Source organism: Trichosurus vulpecula, chromosome 9 (assembly GCF_011100635.1).
Source record: "Trichosurus vulpecula isolate mTriVul1 chromosome 9, mTriVul1.pri, whole genome shotgun sequence".
NCBI classification, from domain to species: domain Eukaryota; kingdom Metazoa; phylum Chordata; class Mammalia; order Diprotodontia; family Phalangeridae; genus Trichosurus; species Trichosurus vulpecula.
This window is the reverse complement of record NC_050581.1, coordinates 3,390,940-3,404,868: the sequence shown is the minus strand read 5'-3', so window position 1 is coordinate 3,404,868 and position 13,929 is coordinate 3,390,940. Positions and strand designations below refer to the sequence as shown.

Genomic DNA, 13,929 nt, shown 5'->3' with positions numbered 1-13,929 from the left:
CCTCCCCTCATTCCACTCTCCTCCAACGTCCGATTGGATAGGCTGCCGAGGCTTCCATGGCATCCACAGGATAGAAAAGGAGAAACAACACAGATATCCGGCTCCGTACCACCATGGAAGAGAGTCCCGAATTATCTATTCTCCACAGGCGGCTGGTGGCACGGTGGGTAACATGCTAGACTTGGAGTCAGGAAGGCCGGCGCTCGGTCTGACCTCAGACGTTTACTAGCTGAGTGACCGGGGGCTCATCACTTCCATCACTGCCTGCCTCAGTTTCCCCATGAGTAAAATAAAGATAATAATAGGGCACACTTCCCAAGGTTATTGTGTGAGGATAAAATGAAATATTCCTAAAGCGCTCCAGAAATGCCAGCCATTCTACCTCATAGTCAGGTTCCTGAGTGGCTCATGCCAGAGTCCCAAGACCTGAGGTGCCGCACTCGAACACCTGGCCATCGAAGCTCACACTCCTAAAGGAAGGTATTGTCACGAAGCACAATCGTTTGGCCTCTATCAACGCCGACAGCTTTAAACAGAAAAAATAAGATCTCATTTGAACCTCACAACGGTGAGAAGTTGACAGCACAAAATAGGTTTATTCCCCTTTTACCGAAGAGAAAACCTAAGAGCGAAGTGACTTTCCCCAAGGACAGATTTAGGATTCAAAGTCAGCAAGGCCTATCGAATCTAAGTACGGTTATCCCTGAGCATCTTGTGTCCTAACCCCTGAGCAGCCTGCACACCCAGCACTGGGTCCCCCCCACCAGGGAAGGTGGGGGTCTTAGCAGACAGAGTTAACCCATAGGACTGCTTCTTCTAACACGTTCTCTAGCTTCTGGGAGCTGGGAAAAATCAGTGCTCCTACTTTGGATGGAAGGGGGAAGGGAGTCATGCCTGACCCAGGCAGGCATCTGTAGCCCTCAGACAAAGAGAGATGCTGGCTGGAGTCCTGAGGGGGAATTGGCTGGCTGCTGCTTCCCTAACCACTTGGCCACATGGAAAACCAACCAGGTGTCTGGTTATAGGGAAGCGGGGGGCAGGGGAAGGAGAAGAGGAGAAGAAAGATTTCTCAGGATATACTCCTTCCGGCCAGCAGTCCCTGGGGACCAGCTATCTCCATGTCAAGCCCGGCCTGAGAAGCCTTAAGGGAGGGGCTGGCCTGGCAGGAGGGGTCACAGGGAGTGGGGGACCTAGGCTGAGCAGACATTTCCTGAGGGGGCCCCAGCGGGTCCACTTATGTACTCAGCTCTCCCCTCATCTCTCTTTCCCTTCTGCTCCTCCCCCTTCCCTGCTTCCCACTCCCCTACCCCCCAGGGTGTCTGGGGCAGAAATGTCAAGGGTTGAGGGGATGGTGGGGGGAGGGGTATATCAGGGTCCTTTGTCAGTCCTGGCACATGGGAAAGGAGGATGGAAGGAGGGGGATGGGGTGGGGTCTGTATGTCTGTCTCCGCCCCTCCACCCAGCTGTCCAGCCATCTGTCCAACTGCATCTCACACACACACACACACACACACACACACACACACACGCAGAGTCTCCCTCCTCTCTGTAGTGGTCACTGCCGTCCATCAAAATTAACAAAGGGAAGTGGAACTGTTTGCCAATCTGTGCCCCCCGGGCGTTCTCAGCTCTCTTCTGCTAGTGACTATAGCTTTGCATACACCCCAACAAAGCCCCCTCCCCTGCTGCCCCCCAGCAAGAAGCTGGGAGCATAGGATCATATAATCTGAATCACAGGATTTAGAACTGGAATCAGGAACTATAGGCCAAACCGCTCATTTTACAGATAGGAAAACTGAGGCTCGGAGGAAGGCAGTGATTGGCCAATGGCTATACAGGTAGTAAGTGGTAAGGGATAATAGTGACCCACTGGCCTCCACATCTTATCTGAGGAACCCCGAAAAGAGACTCAAGCATCGTCCCCCCAACCCTATCCATACCTCAGCGGCTTGTTGCCAGCGTGGGCTCTGAACAAACTATCCCAAGGGCTCCCACCCTCGGGTCTGAACTGGGTGCTCGCATTCCCAACCCAGCTTGGCCTCAGACACTCCAATCCCAGCTGCTTCTGAATTTCTCAGTTCCCTAGCACAAGGGATGAACAGAGCTCCCCAAGATACCCTGCGGGGCAGAAGAAAACAGGTTCTGAGCAGTCACCGGGTCTGAAAACCCGAACGGTCCAGGACTGCACCATGCTTACACTCTCCCCACCCTCGGAGTCCTGTTATCCCCTCTCCCAGGCTCCAACGTGGCCCATAGCTGGAGCTCCTCCCAGCCTTCTCCCCTCAGTAAGGACTCGGGGACGCCCTGAGAGAAGAACCCCAGGCCAAGAACCAATGGTCAGTCAGCAAGAAATGGAGTGCGGCTAAGGGAGTGGGGAAGAAAAAGGGCTGTCAGAGACACCCAATGTCCTGACCGGACCTTTGGAACCCAACAGGGGATTGAGCGGCCAGGCTGCTAGGCATAGCAGAGATCCAACCAGCTCCTCCTCAGCCTCTCCCATCCCCCTTCCCCCCAGCTCTGAGAGACAGGAATACAGCAAGAAGCTATTAGGGCCAGGCAAAGAAAAGACAGTGAGAGGTGCACAGTCTGTCTCCTCTGGGAAGCAAGTCCTAAATCTGAATGCCTCTCACAGGTCCCATGAAGGAACGAGGGATGGTCTAGAATGCCCATTAGTCCTCAAGCCCCCTGAGATTCCTAGCTCTCTCGTTTGGGCAGAAGAGTTAGTAGCCAGACCTGGCCTTGGGGGGAGTGGCCAGAAAGTACTAGGGGAAGGGGCCAGGCCTGGGTCCCAGATGCCAAAGGCTTGGGGCAGTAACCGTTTCCCAGGGCTAAGGGCCTCAGAGAATGCCAGCAGAGAGCCCCTCAAGAAGGCCTCTTTCTTACCAACACCCCCAGATCTCCTAGATTATTGAGAAAGAAGTTAGTTATATGACTAAGGGACTCGAGTCTTGGATCTTTAACATCTCATTCCAGTAGGATGTGGGCACCTGGATAAATCACTTCCCTCTCTCTGGGTCTCTACTTCCATCCTAAGATAAAGTAGTTAGACTGCAAAGGGTTCTGCAGAGTACAAACCTGGGAAGCAGCTCTCATCGGACATGAGATCTGGAGTCAGAGAACTGGGATCTGAGTTCCAGTTCTACTCTATTTGCCTTGTGATTTGTCACAACTATACTTTCCTTTGGTTAAAAAAAAAAAACCACCCCAAACTGTAACGTCAGCTTAACAATTGCTACTCTGCTTCCCTCAGGCGCCTGTTGTGGGGACCACGTGCAGAGAGAGAAAGCATTTTGTTTTACTGTTTTGAGAATTTATTATTCACCATTCTGCCTTTCTGGCCTGTCCCTGGCTCAGCCTCTTTCCTGTCACTGGGTATCTTGGGAAGATCTGACCAGTAAAAGAGCCTGGTTACTCTGGGACTCCACCATCTCCCTCTTCCCTTTTTCTTTTACTCCCTAGCCCTCAGAAAACTCAATCAGGGTGGGACAGGCAAAAGCCTCTGGGAAGGAAGGTGAAGAACGAAACCCCTCAGCGACCTATTAAGGGATTTGGGTCTCTCCTTCTGAGACAATGACACGATCCAGACACCACCACTCCCTTCAACCCCCTTCGCTGCCTGATGGGAAAGGCTGTGGAAAGAATCCTGGGCTGGTAGTTGGCAGACTCGGGTTCCTTTTCTACCACTAACTGTTTGGGCTTGCACGCCTCTGTGGGCCTCAGTTTCCCCATCTGTCAAACAGACAGGAAAATAATCTTTGCCCTGCTTCCTCAGAAGGCTATGGCAACATGGACCTGTGGACTTCGGGCTAGAAACACCTTTCATGACAAGTGCACCCAGAAAGATTTTTTTAATTGTCCTTTTCCCACTCAAAAGCAGGGAATATATAATTGGAAACAACCAAAGAACATGCATTTATTAAGCGCCTATTATGCGATGAGGATACAGAAAAAAAGCAACCACCATCCCTGTTCTCAGGCAGCTGACATCTAACTGGGGAGACAATATGTGCAAACATATACGTCCCACTGGGGAAAGAGCAGGTGGCCTCTGAGGAGCCTTAAAGCTTGAAGATTTTATTGAAATCAAGAAGTATTTCTTAAGGACCGACTTGAAACTGTGTTAGCTGCTGGGGGACATACAAATTTTAGATAAGACGCGCTCCCTACCCTCATAAAGCTTAGAAACCCGTAGGAGGACATGACACGTACACCGATTAACTATTATATGAAGGAATATATTTTAAGTGGATAATCAAAGTGATTTGAGATCCCGAAAGGAAAGGTCAGCCCCAACCGGAGGGGACAAAAAGAAGCTTCTTGGAAGAAATGAAGTTTGTGCTGGGTTTTAAACCCATTTCTATGGACAGGGAGAGTCTGGAAAATGCAAGGAAGACACAAGTCGTATATACAGTTGTCCAGGTGAGCTGGAATACACGGAAGGGAGTTGCAAGAGACAAAGCTAGAAAAGCAGAATGGCCACAGATTGCAGAAGGCCTTGAACGGCAGGTAAAGGAATTACAACTTTCCTCTATATGCAATGCAGGACCAGGGGAGGGTTTGAGTGGAGAAGCATCATCAGATCTACACACGAGAAACACCTTCGCCTTCCCCACACCACTCTTAGACTGTCCTTCCTTATGCGTAGACCTGACCATGCCATGCCTCTTCTCAAAAATCTTCAAAAGCTCCCCAGTAGACTACTAAGTAAAATTCAAACTTTATCCCAGCATTCAAGGTCTCTCTTACAAGACCACCCCTGCCGAATGTGACAGCCTTAACGCACTCTGTGCCACTCCATGCACTCCATGCTCCCAATGAACTCGATGACATTGTCACCCACAGGCACAGCCCACATTTTCAGGTCTCCCTTGCTAACTAGATGTTTCCTAGCCCCAAGTGTCCTCCTTCTTCATCTACACATCCTTTAAAGCCCAACTACAATGCCACCTCCTTCACAAAGCCTTCAGATTCCCCTGTAAGGACTTCCCCCTCAGCTCTCATGGAACATTTCGCTTTGTACTTTGGTGGACTTACGTATCATGTGTATCAATTATGTTTGTATCCCATGCCCTCGCTAGACTATGAGGTCCACAAATAATAGCCAACTTTAAGGTTTGCAAAGCATTTATAAATAGTATCTCATTTTGTCTTCATGACCATCCTCACTTTACACATGAGGAAACTGAGGTAGGCAGTCCCCCGTCCAGGGTCATTCAGTTACTAAGGGTACAAGTTTAAATTTGAACTCGGGTCTTTCTGGCCTTAAGTCCAGCCCTCTATCCACTGCCCCACCTAACTTCCAGGGATCATGTCAGATCTAAATCTTGTATGTCTTCCAGAGCTTACTGTTTGTTAAACTGAATTGTTTATTGTAGTTATCAACCATTAAGCATTTATTAAGCACCTACTTCATACCAAGCCCTACTAAAGCTTCATACCAAGCCCATACCAAAGACAAAAATGAAATATTCCACATACTAAAAGAGCTTACATCCTACTGGGGATATACAAAATGATTCAAGTCACTGGGGGCAGGAAAGGGGAGACATAAGCAATCAGAAAAGGACTCTTGGAGGTCAATAGTCAATAATCAAGAAACATTTATTAAGCACCTGCTATGTGCAAAGCACTAGAGGCCATGCTTGAACTGAGTTTTGAAGGACACTAGGGGTTCCAAGAGACAGGGATGAGGAGGGACTATATTCTAGGCATTGCAAAGAGTCTATGAAGAAGCCCGGAAACAGGAGAGGGAAGCCATGGAAGGAAAAATAAATTATCTGTGTATGTGTTAGCCACCCCCACCCCCAACTAGACCAACCGCCACATGAGCATAGGGGCTGGCCTCATCTACCCTAGCACAAGGGCTTTGACCGCAGTAGGTGCTTCATAGATGTTGGCTGAATTGAACCGAATTCATCCGGCAGCTGGATAGGGGATAGATTAGAAAGGGATAAGAGAGTGGAGGCTGGAGACCCATCAGGAGGCTATTGCTATTGTCCGGTCAGGCCCTAATGAGGGCCTAGCCATGGGTGGTGGCGATTAGAATAGAGAGGATGGGCCAAATGAAAGATATTGCAGAGGAATCGAGCAACTGTAGAATTAACAAGGAGACTCTTGGCCGTGGGAGAGAGGCAACAAGCAAAAGACAGAACTCTGTTTACCAGGTAGCAAGGGTCAGGAGGCCCAGGACTGGCTGATGGAGGAAGAATCAGCGAGTGGGACATCACAAAGGACCCAGTGACCCAGCAGCCTGCCTCAGGTATTCCTTCCCCAGAGGCCAAGCCTTCTGCCCAGTGACAGGTCCTCCGTCTACCCCTGCGTCTACCCCCAAACTGGGGCGTTGTAGGGAAAGCAGTTCACACTTCTACAGTGTTTTACATTCATGAAGGACTTACCCCCTCCCCCACAACCACACCGAGGCAAAGAATGAAAGTATTCTGTCCAACTCTAGTCTTATCTCAAGCTGGGACTTGAACCCAGGTCTCCTGCCTCCAAGGCTGGCACCCTGTCCAGAGCACCACTGAACCACACCGCCTCGTTGCTGGACAGAAAGAAGGGGAATTCCTTCCAGTGTGCGTACACAGAGAGAGTAATGCAGGGGAGGGCAGAGTTCTCACCCTAGTCTCTTTCTTCCCCCTCCCCCCTCGCTCCCCTGCTGCCTGGATCTCTGCACCATGAGGGGAGGAGGCCCCAGACACCTGCTTAGCCTGCTGGGAAAGATGCCAAATTAGAGGCCAGGGACCTTGGGGGAGAGCTCCTCTGATGGCAGGGCACACCCTTAGGGAATCTCATCCCTAGAAGCAGCCCCCTACTAACTCTGAAACTGAGCCAGCTGCCAACATCAGGGCCAGGGGCCCTGCTACAGCTCCAGAGACCCTTCCTAGGCTCATATGCCTTGGGATTGCCTGGACCAAGTTCTGCCCCCATTTCCCTGGGGAAATTCAGGGCTTTGGAAAAACAGGTCAGGAAAACAGTCTTCCCTGACACGGTTCAAATTTTCTCTGAGTTTGGGGGTGGGGTGGGGAATAAAGACACTCCCCCTTGCAACCCAAAGAGGTATGGCAAAGAGAGGAAAAGGGAACCAAATCTATTTATTTACAGCTCTATCTTTTTAAATAAACTGAGGAGTGGGGTACTGAGAGGAAAAGGAGGTTGGAATTTAAATGAGGATTTTGGATTCTCGGTGAATTTTAGACCCAGCCCACAGATAATTGGGAACTGGGGATATACTGACAATGCCTTCCCTTTTCTTTCATGGCCACATCTTCCCCATAAGCCCTCTCCCCTAAATAGCTTAGTCCCTAAAGCCACTGCTCCTGAAGCTGGGGGGGAATGATGCCTGGAAGTGGGGTGACTCACTGTCTGGCTTCCCTGGCAGCCTCCTCTCCTTCCCTCCCCTTCCCCCTCAATCAGAGTAGGAGGGGCTGGCAGGTGTCCCTCTCTCTGAGGAGAAGAAGCAGCCAGGGAGGGAGCTGGGAGAGGCCCCACCAAGGGGATTTGGCCAGGTTCACTCAGGGGCTAAGGAGCCCCAGCTGGAGGGATTTAAAGCTGAAGGTCAAAGATCAGAGACAGCAAGGAAGAGAGAGGAGGGATGGAGGGGGTTGGTGTCAGAGGGTCACCACTAACAGCAGCTTTGGGAGCTACAGTAGGGGAGAATAGCCTGCTTTCACTGATCTGGACCCGAGGGCCACCAGGATTCTGGAATGTCCCATGGTAGAGTCAAAGCCCAGTTCCAGGAGGCCCTCCTGCCCAGATGGCATCCTGAAGCTCCCCAACCTGGCCCCTAGATAGGGGGACCGAGGCCACACCTCATTACTCATCATATGTAGGCTAGGCTTTAAAGGGTAGAAAAGCAGTCCAGGATAGAGCCCACAGGGGTGAAGCTGGGCTCTGATTCAGCCCCGGAAAAGGAGGAGCTCGAGGACCCAGAGGAGCCCCCACACACTGGACTGTAGAGCAGGGAAACCACTGCCCACCCACCCCCCACCAGGTGCAGCCCCTCCCCTAACTCTATCCTCCAGCAAGAGGTTGCTGAGGGCAGTAGGCAGGTCAGGTCACTCAGCAGAGGGGCTGGGGCCCAGACTGGGGAGGAGAGGCAGGGGGAAGGGAGAGTGCACGGAGGTCACTAGAGGGAGGGTGTTGCTTGGTTTCTGGGGCCTGTGGTTCCTGCTGTAATCTGGGTTTGAACAGCTGTGGTCAATCCTGGATGGGAAGCCCAGAAGAATCCTCAAAAGGGGCTGGGGAAGAGGGGAGTAAAAGGCTGGGTAGACCCTGGCTAAGTCCTTTCACCTCTCTTGGTCAAAGTTTTCCCTATCAGGAAAATGGAGTTGGCCTAGAGGATTTCTAAGGTCTCTTCCAGCTCTATTCAGTGATTGCTATCATCAACCTAAGCTTTAGCCACTCCTCTGAATGTCAGTTTAAAAAAAATTGGAATATGGATTGTTTAGAAAATCTAATTAGGAGGTACTACCACTACTGGGTTTTATGTGACCTTGGGCAAGTCACTTACCCCCTTTGATCTTCTGTAAAATGGAGATGACTTGTTCTCTAAGGCTTCTAGCTCTAAATCCTATGACAGTCCTTCTTTTCCTCCCCACTTAGCCAAACATACACAGAGGACCTTACGCCAGCCACCCAGTTTGCAAAAGAGTTGGGGGGGAACCATCCCTTCCAGCCCTTGGGGGCCTTGCCAGGACCCAGCCATTTGCCTGGCTGAATTAGATTTATTGTCAAACTCTTATTCAGTCCTGCCTGGCCCCTTGATCTTCTGCTTTGGGGCCTGAGCCAGGTTAATCTGGGACAGGATCAGCTAGGGGGTCTGAATGGCAGAGGGCCCAGGTGTCTTCCCAGCATCACCTCACTACTCCAAATGTCACCGGAGAGTGGCCCAGCACAGGCACAAGGGCACACACTCTCTCACACACAGACACAAAGAGGTACAGCATAGCCAGTCTCTCTTTAGAAAGAACTGCCCTGCTAATTAATGTTCTGGAGCTCCAAATCAGCCACGGGGAGTCCCTGGTTCCGGAAGGGCAACCAGCCAGGGCCTCCAGGTGCCAGCCACATTTCATCCCCATGCCCACCTCGGTTCCACCTAGGCTAAGTAAGGAACAGGGAAGGTATCTCCCTTCACTCAGTGTGCACCTGCCACACTTCTTCATCCCTCTCCCCCAGACCTGGCGGAGACAGCCTCTTTTTGGCTTGCAACCCCACTGATTCCCAGTTAAAGGCAATCCAGGGACCAACCAATCTCTTTTCTCCTCTTCTTCCTGGTCCCCTCACTGGCTCCCAGGGTGTGCTGGTGAAGAAAAGGGTGTCCAGGCCCCAGCCCTGGCAGACCTGAGGAGAGCTCCCATCCCTACCTGGCCTAGTCAGAGAGAGCCGAAATCTGGATGATTAAACAAGTGCCTGGCAAAGCTTCCCCCACCCCACCTCCCTGTCCCTTTCTGGCTTTCTTCACTGAAGGGGGCTGCAGGATTCCACTCCATCTCTAATTCCCTTCAGAAAACGCTTCCCCATTTCCCCCCTCCCCTGGGCCCCTCTCAGCTGGGCACCCGGAGGGTCCTGATGGTCCCCCGGGGCCTGCTCGTCTGAGTCTAGGGAAGGAAAGGCAAGGTACAGAGCCTGGGCATCTGGCTGGCACTGAAAGGGGGAAAGAAGAGAAGAATGGAAGGGGAGGAAGATTGGGGGATTAAGATTTTTTTTTTCCAAGGAAAAAGAGAAACCCTTAAAAACCCTTCCTGGAAAAGGCAGTTCATTCACTGCTCTAGGAAGGGGCTGGTTTAGGGTACAGCCAACTTCTTGACCCGACTCCAAGTCCCCTCCTGCGATCCCTGCCACCACCCCCTTCTTCCCCAAAACGTGTCCCCTCCCTCCGTCCCCCGAACACTGCGTGGGGCAAGGGGGGGAGGCGCTGAACTTCCCCGCTGAAGTTTGCAGCGGCTCGGGCAAGTGAAGGGGCCTCGGTGAGGGTTCACAATAGCCCGAGGTGAGGAGCGGCCAGAGGGGGAGGGGGGAGGAGAGGCGACCCTCCAGGACTGCAGCCTCTCTTCCCCGGCCAGCTCCGTGGGCCACCAGCCCGACGGTCCGAAAAAGCCTTGAGCGCCCAGGCTCTGACTCCATGGGTACATGGGGTGTCGATATGGAGGGAGGTTTGGGGGAGGTGGCAGCACGAAAGAGGACCGATTCCCGCCCGCCACCCCCCCCACCCACCCAGCCTCTCCCGGCCGGATAAAGTGCCTTACCTCTAGCTGGAGGGACCCCGGGCGGCGGCGGCGAGCCGGGTTTGGGTCCTCTCTCTCTGGGCTGCGGGCTCCTGCGGTCGGGGAGGAGAACTGGGGAAGGGGGAGGGGGGAGAGGATGGCGGATCGGGGGGCAAGGCGGCCGCGGGGCTCAGAAGGCGCTGCTGGCTCCCCTGGCACGGCCGCCCGGCTCCCCGCCGCTCCGCCACATCTGCAGCTCGGGCTGGGGAAAGGTGGCAGCCGCCCGGTCGCGAGGGGATGTCTTGGGGAGGGGAGGGAGGGAGGGAGGGACGGAGGGAAGAAGGGAAGGAGAGAGACAGAGAGAGAGGAGGAGGGACGGAGGGGAGGAGAAGGAGGAGGAAAGAAGGGAGGGAGAGACAGAGGAGGAGGGAGGAGGAAAGGAGAGAGACACAGGGAGGGAGGCGGGCAGGCGGGGGGCGTCCTCTTTGCAAACCCGTCTTCCCCGGGCCAGTGGCCCGGGCAGCCGAGGCTGGGGTGGCCTGGGAAGACGTCCGCGGCCGAGCTTGGAGGTTGGGAATGAGGGAAGCGGGGGCGACTGTGCGCCGGTGCTGGGGCTGGTGGTGGTGATGGTGCTGGGGTCTTTACTCCCCCTTCCCGGCTTGGAGGAGCGCGTCGTTAAGGGGAAAGGGTTTGTGTGAATTGGAGGCGCCTGCCTGTTTGAGGTAGGGGGGAGGCGGTAGAGAGGAAGGGGAGTGGGCTTTTCTCCCCCCACCCCCCTTATTTATCACAGCCCTGCAGAGCTGTCTGAAATGGACCAGCTCTGATCAGTTTCAGCCCCATCCTCCCAGGCCCGGCAGAGCCCGCCCCGGGCAGCTCAGCGCATGCCCCCCCCCCCGCTTCTTCCCAGGTCCCTCCCCTTACCCCCCCTCCCTGGAGCCCCGCCCCCGGCCGGAGGGCAGCGCTAGGACACAGGCAAGAGGCGGGTACTGCCCGGAGCAGGAGAGAGGGGGTGGGGACCGGAGCACCGCCCCCGCCCTCAGGGAAACCCGGGTGCCTGAGGGCGAGGGGGTGGGGGTCCGCAGGCCAGATGGGGCGTAGGGGAAGGTCGGAGGAGCTAAGAGCCAGGGGGAAGCTGGGGAGGGTGGGAAAGAGAGAATGGGGGGGTGGGAGCTGAAGGGGTATAGGGTGATCTGGGAGGGAAGGAGCTCCTAAGGGGCCTGGTGGGGGCCAGGGTGGGGAGGGAACATCTGAAAAGACTGGGAAGAAAAGCCCCAGAGCGGACCAGAGAGAGGAGGAAAAGACAGTGGGAGGGAGGGAGGAGGCAGGCAGGCAGGCAGCAGGCGGGGGAGACTGGAGGTTTGCAGCAGCCGCTTAGATAGAATTGAGTGTGCTGGTGGCGGCGGCGGCTGTGCTGTTTAGGATGGGAGATCAGATGGGACCGGGTCGGGGGAACGGCACTGTGGAGGCGGTTCCCCTAACTGGGTGATAGGGGGAAGGGAAAAGGTCTAGTTGGGATACTGCAGCTTCCATCATACTGTTTTCCTTGGGGTTTAGCTGTGTCTGGGTAAAAAAAAGGAGGTGAAAGCTATTTACTCCTTCCAACGAGGAGCCAGGTCCAGCAGTCTTAAATTGAGGCTTCTTCGGTGCCTCGGGTTCTGACCTTGGCCAGTCACCTCCCTGCTTCCTCCAGGCCTCAGTTTCCTTGTCTCAAGTCTGGTCTGGAAGGAATTCCTGTGAGCTTTAATTTTCCATAATCTTATCAGGACAGGAAACTTTCTGTGTGCCTCTGGGGTATCGAAGAGCAAAAGGCCAGATGTTCCCAAAGTTGGAGCCTTGACAGTCTTGGCCCCAGGAGAAAACAGTCCCACAGAGTGCACAGGAGGAGGAGGTGCCCAGAGGAGGAGGGAATGGGGAGGAGGGGATGGTAATCAGAGGCCCAGAGAGACCTGGGCCAATTCCAGCTTTTAAGGATTCTAGCCATAACACTTAGAGTAAAAGAAAATACATTAAGACAATGTAAGGCACCAGAAAAAGAAACGGGGATATAATCTCTATATGTATATACTTGTCTGTGTGCATACAAATATGTATATGAGATATACAGCTTTTATGTGCCTCATATTTTAATATCATATACGTATGTGTATACATGTATGGCAGCCTGGTGTGTTGACTAAAAGGGCTGACCCTGCAGGCAGAAAGACCTCTGACTCCTTTTAGCTGTGTGACCGTGGGCAGCTCACCTGACCTCTCAGTGGCCCAGGAAGCTAGTATAAATCATACAGACCTGTTGCTGATCTGCAGAGGTGGATGGCAGTTTTCACAGAACTCCTACACCGTGGAATCACAGTATGTGTGTGTCATGTGTATTTTAGCAAATGCTTTTCTGGCCTTTTTTTCTGTGTAAATGCACTAATTATTGGAGGAAAATCTTTTGTGCAATGTTGTTATTAATGTTAAATATGACAGAACCATTCAAATGTTCCTGGCTCGTAGTTGAACCATGCTGATAGTTCTTTATGAAATTTAAGGGTCCCTTTGGGCTGTAGTCCCATGCCAAATGAGCCCCTTCTCTCCCCATCAGCTTGGAGGCTGTGACCTGCTACTCATCTTCAGGATTCTCCCTTGTGGTGCTGGCCTTTGCGCACTTCTCCATTGTTTACCCTTCTGGTCTGGTGTCTGCCAGCAGCCTCCTATGACCTCTGGCCACAGTACAGTATGCACGTACTGAGGACCACGCTTCCTCACCCTATACTCAGAGCACACGAAGTGACTGACTTCAAGAGAAATTAGCCAAATTTCCATTATCTGGACCAATAGAGGGAGCCTTGGTCCTGATTGTCTCCAATTTAAGACAGTTCCCCCAAATAATTTCTATTTATCTTTGTTATACATTACTATTTTAGGTGGCACATTTATCTTCCTAAATAGATTTTGCCTGGACTGATACAGTCAACTCCCAGCCACCCCCATGTTCATCATCTACTTTGTTTATCTGTGGTTTTAGCTCCCCCCCCCCAATATTCCCCAGCCCTGGGCTCAGGAAAATACAGTGTGTGTTAATATTAGCATAACCAAGTCATATTGCTTTTTAGGTAAGTATATCCTACCTTAGGAGAATTACTTAACATAAGATTTATAGCACTTTGTCAACCATGGCCATGCTATGTTTTAGAAGCTGAGCAAGGTTGGACCAGATGAGAACCTGGATGGGAGATTGCCTAGAAATAGCAAGTGACATAAACTTTAAAGGAGAAGTAGCGAATGGTATATGACAATGTTCTGGACTCTAAGTCAGGGAAGACCTAGGTTGGAATTCTGTCTCTGAAACTCAAGTTGCTCTGACAATGGGTCGGCTACCTCATTGGGACTCTGACAGTTCCCCTCACCAACTTGATGTACTTTGATCAAGGCAATGAAGTGAAGGTAGTACAAGTATTGTTTCCATTTTCCAGCTGAACAAATTGAGACTTAAAGTGATGAATTGAGTCACCCCAGGTCACAGGGCTAGGAGGGAATGGATCCCAAATCCAGTGAATCTATCAGGATCATAATGTATTGGAAAGACAAAGGTGAATGAGTTTATCTGCATTTGTACACACATTCTCACACCTTTTACTATTGTGGATAAGTAGGAGATGGTTATGTTAAAATAATTATTTTTTTTCCTAGCCAACCCACATTTACACTAGGGGTAGGCCAGGCTCACAATAGAGAAATGGCCAGA

The 13,929-nt window shown here is 52.3% G+C and overlaps 1 protein-coding gene across 2 annotated transcripts in view; it reads right to left on the bottom strand.

Moving 5' to 3' along the window:
• The window catches only part of GLIS2 (GLIS family zinc finger 2), a 43,629-nt gene extending 32,644 nt beyond the window's left edge, over positions 1-10,985 (bottom strand). Inside the window, exon 1 of one of the 2 annotated variants that reach the window (XM_036737433.1) lies at positions 10,245-10,985. The gene's annotated coding sequence lies outside the window, so the exon portion shown is untranslated. The remainder of the gene's footprint in view (positions 1-10,244) is intronic. The other variant, XM_036737435.1, reaches the window with a different exon arrangement.
• Between the last annotated feature and the right edge of the window lie 2,944 nt (positions 10,986-13,929).